Source organism: Nyctereutes procyonoides, unplaced genomic scaffold (assembly GCF_905146905.1).
Source record: "Nyctereutes procyonoides isolate TBG_1078 unplaced genomic scaffold, NYPRO_anot_genome, whole genome shotgun sequence".
Taxonomy (NCBI): domain Eukaryota; kingdom Metazoa; phylum Chordata; class Mammalia; order Carnivora; family Canidae; genus Nyctereutes; species Nyctereutes procyonoides.
The window spans coordinates 59,006,989-59,017,207 of NW_026575140.1; the positions used below are offsets into that span (position 1 = coordinate 59,006,989).

The 10,219-nt window shown below is 55.8% G+C and overlaps 1 long non-coding RNA gene across 1 annotated transcript; it reads right to left on the reverse strand.

The window, feature by feature from the left end:
* Positions 1-5,882: 5,882 nt before the first annotated feature.
* Positions 5,883-8,926, reverse strand: LOC129497820 (uncharacterized). Its single transcript, XR_008661996.1, has 3 exons — positions 8,624-8,926; positions 8,192-8,307; positions 5,883-6,210 (listed from the first exon to the last, which is right to left on the reverse strand). It is a non-coding gene; the product is annotated as an uncharacterized LOC129497820 (long non-coding RNA).
* Between the last annotated feature and the right edge of the window lie 1,293 nt (positions 8,927-10,219).

A 10,219-nucleotide genomic window follows, 5' to 3' on the forward strand; every position in this document is an offset into this window, starting at 1 on the left:
TTCTTTTTTATTGTTACTCAGTCCCAGAAGTGACCCCGGCATAATGATGAATAGAAGTTTTGTAGCTTTCCCGAATATCTAATTAGTAGTGACCTGCCAAACGAACTAGGAGTGGTGGAAGGGGAGGAGGGCGGGGGGTGGGGGTGACTGGGTGGCGGGCACTGAGGGGGGCACTTGATGGGACGAGCACTGGGTGTTATTCTGTATGTTGACAAATTGAACACCAATAAAAAATAAATTTATTTAAAAAAAAAAAGTAGTGACCGGCCTGTGTTTCCGAAAAATTTTTACGTTATTCCCATGTAACAAATCCCTTTTTGCACTCGGCTGGCTGCGTAGCGCTATTTGAGGCACTTCCAGATGGGCCACGCAGGGTCAGTGATGCCAATCGGATCCGAGTTTGAATCCAGTTCAGCCTCTAATCATTGGGGTAATGTCAGTCAAACCCACCATGAGATCGCTCATCGCACCTGTCAGAATGGCTAACATAAGAAAAACAAGAGGTAACCAGCATTGGCGAGGACACGGAGAGAAAGGAACCCTCACCCGTGGCTGGTGGGGACACAAACAAGTGCAGCCACTGTGGAGAACAGTATGGAGGCTCCTCAAAAAATTAAAAATAGGGCAGCTCCGGTGGCTCAGCAGTTTAGCGCCACCTGCAGCCCAGGCCGTGATCCTGGAGACCCGGGATTGAGGCCCACGTCAGGTTCCCTGTATGGAGCCTGCTTCTCCCTCTGCCTGTGTCTCTGCTTCTTTCTCTCTCGCTCTGTATCTCTCATGAGTAAATAAAATAAAATATTTTTAAAAAATTAAAAATAGTGAAGTGCCTGGGCGGCTCAGGTGGGTGAGCCTCTGACTCTTGGTTTCGGCTTAGGTCATGATCTTAGGGTCATGGGGTCAAGCCCCACCTTAGGCTTGGTGCTCTGTAGGGAGCCTGCATCTCCCCCTCCATCCATCCCTCCCCCCGACTCACTCACGTTCTCTCCCTCTCGCTAATAAATATTTTGTTAAAATTAAAAATAGAATGACCATTCAATCCAGTAATTCCACTTCTGAGTATTACCCAAAGAAAACAAAAACACTAATTCAAAAAGATATGTGCACCCCCATGTTTATTGCATTGCCTCCAATAGCCGAGATAAGGATGCAGTCCAAGTGTCCATGGATGGAGGAGCAGATAAGGAAGATGTCATGAGTGTGCACATGCATGCGGGATATCATGTAGCCATAAAAAAGGATGAGATGTGCCATTTGTGACAACATGGAAGGATTGTAAGAGTATTATGTTAAACAAAGTAAGACAAAGAAAGACAAATACCCAGGATGCCTGGGTGGCTCAGTGGTTGAGTGCCTGCCTTTGGCTCAGGTCAGGATCCCAGGGTCCTAGGATCGAGCTCCACATTGGACTCCCTACAGAAAGCCTGCTCCTCCCTCTGCCTGTGTCTCTGCCCCTCTCTCTGTGTCTCTCATGAATAAATAAATAAAATCTTAAAAAAGAGAAATCCAGGTCAGGCTCACAGCAGCCGGGTGACCCTGGACACCTGCTCCTCTGAACAGAACTCGTTTGTGAACAACGGACACGATGACACCCACCTCGTACGGCAATGTATGCACAAAAGGAAATGTATGCGAGGGGCTCCATGGGGTAGATGGTCAAGAAGTACCTTCAATCCTTTTGTGTGGGGTGCTTGGGATCAGAGGAACATCATTGGCCAGGCAGCATCTGGTAGCAGTGGTTCGAATCAGCCTCCACCCAAAACCCTTTCTTCATGCTCATCCTGGGCCTGCTCTGCCAGAACTGGGGGCAGAGCTGGGGTGGACGAGTGCCACGCACTTGTTCCTGCTTAAACAAGATGCATGGGTACGACCAAAACCTTCTGCACAGCTGAGACATTCAAGCTTCCAGTTACTAACTTTAAACAAAATATACCTAAGTGGCCCCAGAAGGGTGTGTGCTGAGCAGCAGAGCCTCCTCCCACCACCACTTCCCCGGGGCCCCTCACACAGGTGTTCATTTCCCTAAAGGCACGTCTTGTGTTTGCCCAGACTCTTCTGTCCTCCTTTTGTCATTTCCATTCTGCTACAAGCCCATCCTGTGACTTTATATTTCCAGTATCAGTCTTTATATTTCCAATACCAGGATTTGATCACTTCAGGCACCTGGGGCAAAGGGGAGCTCTGTCAGTGAAGGGTCTGCCTTCAGCTCGGGTCATGATCTCCGGGTCCTGGGATCAAGTCCCACAACAGGGTCCCCAGTTGCTTCTCCCTCTCTTTCTGCCCCCACTCGTGCTCGCTCTACTTCTCTTTCTTTCAAATAAATAAATAAGGACTCAATCACTTGTTTATTTTTTTAAACAATTTCCATTTCTCTGGTGGAATTTCCTATTTGTTCATTCATTATGATTCAGCCCTCACCCTGTGAACTATTTCCCCTTAACCACACGCACACCCCAAAACTGTTCCCACTTCTACTGAATTCTCAAATTCCCTGTTTCTCTAGAGACTGAAGAATCAGACCCAGGGATTGTCACAGGAGAAAAAAGTTACTAGAATCTCTTAAAATCCTTTATTTGCCTTGCAAGCAGTTTTGCATCTCAGTCTTTACTAAAAAAAAGTATTTCACTTAAAAACTGGAGCAAGCATGTAATGTAAATGAAAACAGCAATGTAGTCCACTAAGCTATCTGGTGCAAATACACCAAAACACGCTGACCGTTGCATATTATTTTATCGGATGTTTAAAAAAAAAAATCCCTTCCCGGTGCCTCATTAAGGAACCTGCAGACCAGGACCTACCAGGAGTCCCAGAACTGTCACAGGCAGTGCCCATGATGGGAAGACCCTTGTGCCACTGGTCCTGGGGTCGTGGAAACAATGCCCGGCCCGCACCCAGCGGCGGGGATAAAACTTTCTGCTCCCTGAGTTGGCGGAAAGCACGGGGCAGAAGGAAGCAGGACTTCTGCCAACATGACGCCCAAGACAATCGTCCTCTGTGATGTTATTTCATCTCAGGCTGTGGTCACAGGAAAGACATGACGCATAATCAGCATGTATCATGCTCACTGCAAATTGCTTTAAAGATGAAGTTTAGCTAATCCTGAGAAGAAAGAGCCTCTTGAAGAAAATAAACACTCAGTGATCTTCTTGCTTAAATAAATGAGTTCCCAAAACATTACAAAATATACGATGCTACCCGATAGTATTTTTGAATGATAACGCCAGAATCTTCCAGGAAAAGTAAAGTCTGGGGGCTTTTTTTTTTTAATTTCTTGAAGCGCTTTTTTTGCACACATAAATTTTACATTTCACAGAGCTTATCAATAACAGGTCCTGGGGCACCTGGAAGGTTCAGTGGTTGAGCATCTGCCTTCAGCTCAGGGCATGACCTCGGGGTCCTGGGATCAATTCCCACATCAGGTTCCCTGCAGGGAGCCTGGTTCTCCCTCTGCCTGTGGCTCTGCCTATCTCTGTCTCTCATGAATAAGTAAGTAAAATCTTTAAAAATAATAATAATAATCCTTATGCTAAAGTGGCAAACCTTGTTGCCATTTCCTGACCACCACTGGCATGGTCAGTGCACCCGGCTGGGGCAGGTGGACACAGGCTGGTGTCCTAGCTGCTGCCCCCGAGAGAGGCCCTCTGAACCCTGAGGTACTGTAGGCAGGAGCCAGCCGGGAGAAACCTTAGGGTGAAAACGGAACTAATGGTTCAGAGGACTGGAAATGAAACAATGAGTCATTATTTGTAGTGTCTTTTACGAAATACGTGGAGAAGCTGTATACCCAGGGGAAGGGAGCCATAATCAAGGACGCCCTATTGGCAGGACGCCGAAGCTCCGCAAGAGGGCACCGTGGGGACATGCGGTGGCGGGGGGGGGGGGGGGGGGGGGGGCTGTGAGCTCCCAGGCACGGGTGGGGAGGCAGGGGACCCTCCAGGAGTACAGGCCAGAGCAGAGACCATGGTCCCCATGGGGCGTGCGAACCACAGAACTGGAACCCTAGGGCGTTTCAAGCCTAAGTGACACTGTTTGAAATGTGACTGGCTGCCACTGTCACTTGTGGCCGGGCCCAGTGGTGATGCCGGTTGCTAGGAGGCCGGGAAGCGACAAACAAAGTCAGCAGGATCGCATTTCCTCTGCCTCAGCCCTTTCAACAGCCTCCCGCCTGGACGGTCTCTGTTGCGCATGTGGCCGGGAACCGGGTCTGCCTGCGGGTTTGCAGTGGGGAGGACAGTCCAGGTGGCAGCTGGGGGTTGGCAAAGGCCAGCTGGGCGGGTCCGGCCCACCACCACCTGTCCTGGCCCCACGGCAGCCAGAGCGAGGCGCCGAGGCTGTGTCTGCGGCCGACGGAGGGGGTGGGCAGGCCTGTGGGGGCTGAGCACCTGCCCAGGAGACGTGGTCAGACTGCGCGGGGCTGGGGTTCACACCTGGACTTGCCGGGTCTAGGTCCAGACTTCAGTGTTGAAAAACGAGTGCATGAGCAGGAATGGACAGAAGAAAACTCTAGAACGGGGCCGACGGGGGCACAGAATGCCCACCCGCAGGGACGGGCACGTGCCAGGGAGAGAGAATGCTCCAGGCTGAGCTGAGTGCCCCGCACGTGCCAGGGGTATGAGGTGCCACAGCCGCTGAGGCCCGAGGGACACCCCCGCCTCCCAGTCCCGAGCCCAAGCCCCACGACGGGCACACGTCCTAGCAGAAGCTCCGGGAAGCCTGCCTCCCGCCTGGGGGCCCCGCGCGCCCAGGGCACCCCTCACTGATCCTCGTCCGTGGGACGCAGGCTCCAAGACGCACCGGCCTTGTCCTGCGGCCTCGCACCTGGCACCTCGCACCTCCGCAGGGGCGCCGTGGCCGCAGGGGGGAGAGGGCCGGGCCACGCGGGAGACAGTGCGGCAGCCAGCGGGGGCGCGTCCCGCACATGGCCACGGGCCTCAGCCGCGCCCTGCTCCAGCCCCGCCGAGGCTGCCCCCGAGTCCAGCAGCCGCTGCGCCCGCAGGGAAGAGCGAGTGGCAGGGTCCCGGAGCCGCCGCGGCCGGGCTGGCGGGCGGAGGGGCGGCGCCGGGTCCAGGTCTCAACCCAGGTCCACGGCGCGGGCGCGGGCGCGGGGCCGCCCCCTCGGGGCTCCTGACCGCGTGCAGGCCGCCCCAGGCCTGCTGCCCCACCGCCTGCGCCAGGGCCGGGGCTCAGCCACCCCGCGGGGACGGCTCCCAGCTCTGGCGGCTCCGGGCTGGAAGGATCCGCTTGGCCCCACACCCGAGAAAGACTCCTGCCGAGATCCATCGTCGCAAGGTCGCGGGCAGCCCGAGTGCGCGCGTGGTGGGGACAGGTGCAGGGACGACTGGGGTGGCTGCGGGGCTCTGAGGGCCGGCGGCGGACAGGGCCCAGATGCCTCCGCCCACGCCCTCAGTGAGCGGGACGCCGCACAGTGCTGATGGGTTCCCACACCGATAAGAGCTCGTCCAGAGGGTCTGAGGGGCCAGCGCGCTGCAGGGGCTTGTGTGGAGGGTGGCGTGTCCCGCCTTACCCGTGGGCGAGAACGCGGGAGGGCGAGGCTGCCGCTGTGCCCCAGGGCAGCACACCGCAGGGCTTAGACCCCGGCAGCCCCAGAGGCCCTGCAAGGTGGGTTCACCGTGGACTCTGAACGCCAAGCCAATGTGTCTCTGACGCACAGGCTGTGACATAAGAAGGAATCAGAAACGGCTCCCAGGCCTGGGTCTGAGCAACGGAAGGATGAGATTGTCCTCAATGGCCGGGGGGACGCAGGGACGCTCCCAGTAACTACTGAGGAACCGACCTGGACGTAGCACACAAAATAGCACACTATTAGTATGATTATTGTTATTATTACTATCAGTGTGTTATTGTTATTGGTTCTTGTAGTTATAGCAGTTGACAGTGCCCAGTGCCATGTACCTCACGTGCTGGTTAGGGCTGGGGTCCCCAGAGGATTCCAGGACAGGGGCCTGGACCCTCCCCCAGTACCTGTGTGGTGTCTCCCCAGCTTGGGAGCCTCGACGGCTGTGATGGGAGAGGAAGCCAGGGGTGACCCAGCTCCCACAGGACTATCCCCTACAATCGAGCCGCCATGTCCCAGTAGGGTGGGGATCGGTTTCCCCTCCCGATGGAACCAGAATCGCAGTTTGTGACCCTGTCTTGAAGCCACAGCAGGTCTGGGAAGGAGAGGAGTCCGGCCAGGAACGTTTCTCTCCAGAGCTGAAATAAAGCAGACCCAACAGTAACTGGATGCCTGCAGCCCAGCTCCCACCCCCCACCCCCACCCCCGTGGTGGGAAATCCACCGACATATCCACAGGGACAACCAAGAATGAGGAGTAAAACAGCATCAACCAACCAGGACCACGGGGAAACACTCCACAGAGGGAGGGCCAGGCGGAGTCTCCTGGGCGGGGTAGGGGATACAACCTGCAGCACATCTCACCTTTTACTCTGTGCACATGTATCACATCCCCAAAATAATTAGTTTTTAAGAGGGTGTTGATTTTGTCTCCATAAATTTGACTTTATTTTGCTTTTTTTTTTAAGATTTTATTTATTCATGAGAGACACAGAGAAAGAGAGAGAGAGAGGCAGAGACACAGGCAGAGGGAGAAGCAGGCCCCATGCAGGGAGCCTGACGTGGGACTCAATCCTGGGTCTCCAGGATCACGCCCTGGGCTGAAGGTGGCACTACACCGCTGAGCCACCAAAACTGCCTTTTTTTTTTTTTTTTTTTTTTGCTTTTTAAAAAGATTGTCTTTGTTCGAGAGACAGAGAGCAAGCAGGGGGAGCGGCAGACAGAGAGGGACAAGAGGACTCGCTGTGGAGCAGGGAGCCCGACGTGGGACTCAACCCCAGGACCCCGGGATCATACCCTGAGCCGAGGGCAGACACTCAGCTGACGGAGCCCCCAGGGTGCCCCAGTAAAATCGATTTTAAAAGCGTGTAGGAAAAAAAAAATCCACGTGGCACAGCCGTGTCCACGGTGGTCTGTGCTCATGCCTAAGGCCCACGAGGACCCCAGCATCCGTCCAGGGCAGCCTCACTGAGCCCCCAGCCCTCCAGGCTCACAGGGACCCACTTGGGAGGTGGGAACAGCTGCGGGAGCTCTGCTTAATGGGCGCCTCTTCCCCGGGGGAACGTGGTGGTCACCCTCACCTCGAGTTACTTGGAGGGGGAAGTCCTTCCTCTAAATTAAGTGCATTATTTTTCCTGAATAAAGACACACCTGTCACGAAATCCACTGGCCCAGGGACACTTGATACAGCAGCTGTGATGGCCCCTGGCTGAAAATACCCCATTTCCCCTGAGTCACTGTGCTCAGGGCTGGAGAAGCCTCTGGATAGAGTAAAGCAACACACAGATCCGCCCTGGACTGAAACTCCTTGGCCGGAAGGAAACCTGCAGCGGGGCAGGGGGCACGCGTGGGGCAGGACCCTGGGGTTGTCTCTGGAGCATCAGTCCCTGGGGGATGGTGGGGGGGTGGCACCTAGAGCTCAGCCCTGCCTAGCAGCAGTGAGACAAGGTCACTGCCGGTCATGAACCCTCTGCAGACCACAACCAACGACCCCTGATCCGTACTTAGTTCTGGAAGAACCTGCTCTGGTGTTTCGCCAAAGCCTTTACTAAGGTGGTAACGTGGCACAGGGTGCCATCAAGTTCACCAGCAGGCAGGGCAGTGGTGGCCGTGGGGGTGGAGCAGCATCCACAAGTGAGCAGACCAGGTCAGAGGGCTCATGCCACCTGCTCTGGGCCCAGATTTGTGCCCCGTGGATGCCTCCTCCCCCTCCATGGTTCTGGAAGCCTCTGCCTCCCACAATGGCAGCAGCATGCAAGGAGGATGACCAGCGGCCAACGCCACCAGGACAGGGTCCGACAACGCACTCTGCAGGGGCCACGCTCCCACCAGGGACCATTCTGTGGGTGCCAGGGCGGGTGGAGGGCCTGGGCCTGCTGTCCCCTCAGCAGTGGGGTCTCTGCTCCACCCGACTCAATTTTCTCATTTTCCAGTCTCAGGCGATGAACCAAGGGGAGGACACCTTGGTCACCCTGGGACACAGCCAACTCTTCCTTCCTCCAAGGTGGTAACTGGTGGGCGCTCTGGGGGCTGAAACAAGAGCCCTTTCCCCCACAGATGCCCTAGTCGCGCCTGCAGAAGCTAAGTCACAGTTTGTTACTTTGGCTTCATGTATTAGCACCTGCTGAATCCATGGATGTAGAGCTACTGGAGCACAGCCATGACCGCAGAGCCCTGTGACCTGGCCATTCGGGAGTCTCTGCAGGCCGGCACTGAAGCAATCTTGAGGATGTCCCCCTACAAGGAAAGGCCACATTCAGAAACGTGGGCCTGAGCCACTGTAGCCACTTGCTTCTTAACTGTCCTGGCCCTGAGCAACCAGCAGAGGATCCACGCACATGCCAGGCATTTTCAGGCCATGGAGACCCCAGGGGAACCAGGCACGGCTCACAGGCTTCAGACCAAAGAAGTGGCACCTGCGTGACAGGGCCGAGCCAGCTCGTGGAGCTCTGGGTGTCCGCCCGTGAAGGCCTCCCCAGGCACGTGGTGTGTACACTGAGACTCAGGTGGACAGGGAGGACGGGACACAGGGGCAAGTTGAGGCTGGACTCACAGTGGCTGTCGGTGCCCTGGCAAGGAATCACTGTGCACAGTCATGGGCATCCATTCAGGGCAGGTGACGTGGGGACATGTCCCGCGGACTGCATGGGGCACGGCTGGCCAGGCGTCAGGGTGGGAGGCCAGGTTCAGGAGGTGATGCCTGTAACCCAAATGAGACACAAGAGGAGCTAGACGTGCTTCCAGGGCAGAGAGGATGGGGAGACAGGGATGCAGAGCACGGGACCCTCCCCACATGTGAAGGGCTTAAAAATCAGGAGGAACAAAAGAAAAACGGACCAAGACGACATGAGAGGAGGGAGATCATGGGACAAGATGCACCAGGGGCCTTGGACAAAGGCACACACCATGTTCACTCATGAGACTAGTGCAGTAGAGGCCACGCTGAGGCCACCTGTCCCACTGGCCATGGCAGTGGCATCAGACTGCGACCCTGTGTCTGGTAGGAGGGACATGGGCCTACTGGGAACCATCGGGGCCCAGAGCAGAACGGGGAACGTAAGTGCAAGATGCAGATGAGCCCCATGCTCTTGGACCTGGATTGGAGGCACCTCGGCCCATCTTAGCCACAAGCACCTAGGGGGCCTCAGAGCAGAGCACCCACACCTGATCCTCCATGGATGAGTACAAGCACCCACTGGAGACACTGGAAATCCCTGGGCAATGCTGATTCTACGTTTGGGTCAAAGGTTAGCCCAGAAGCCGTTTTGATTCCAGAGCAGGATAGGTGGCGCCCCCCCGCCCCAGGACTGGTGGGACACAGGGGCAGGGAGGACCCCAGAGCCAGTAGGCAGACCTAGGATGATGCCGGCATGGCATCGAAGGCTACAAGACCGTTGCAAGACAGAGAAAACCACCTAGAATCCATGAGTTCGAGGGAATATGGAAATCACCATTTTCAACGCCCCATATAATTACAGATTCAGGCAAAAGTCATCCATCCATGATCCCGAAGGTGTTTGATGCAACCGGCCTCCCACATGGGGCACCCCTGCACCAACCTGGCCTCCCCTGGGTCTAGTCGGGAAGGGGCACGGCCTGGGGGCACCTGCCTGGGCTCCTCTGAAGAATCAAAGAGAAAATAGACGCTAAATGAAAAGTGGAGTGGGTGGAGGGGGGGTTCTTGATGAAGACCTGAAAGAGACACAGCAACCCCACCTAATGCGAGCACTCTGATGGGAGCCTCTGGGTCTCTGAATGTTTTAAGCAGCCTTGGAACCCCATGGGGACAGCTCGAGAAACTTGGCCACAGCCTGCACGTGGATGAAGGTACGTCTGCCCCCACACTAACAGGCCACGAGCGGGGGACCAGGTTGACACTGTTGCAGGCGTCTGTCTGTCTAAGGATTTGGGGCTGGGTGTTGTGACCTCTGCACTTTTCACTGAGCCCTCAGCAAACCAGAGTAAGGGGAATGTGCACGCGGCAGCGCGTTGGCAACACATGAGGGAAGACGTGCGTCCCTGGACATCCTCCTCCAACCCTTCTCCAAACTGGAGACTTTCCTAAGTGGAACCACAGGGTAGCTCTGATGCTGCGGGACACTGTGTAGAAGGGGATTCCAGCCTCTGCCAGCACGGTTCCACGCCCACA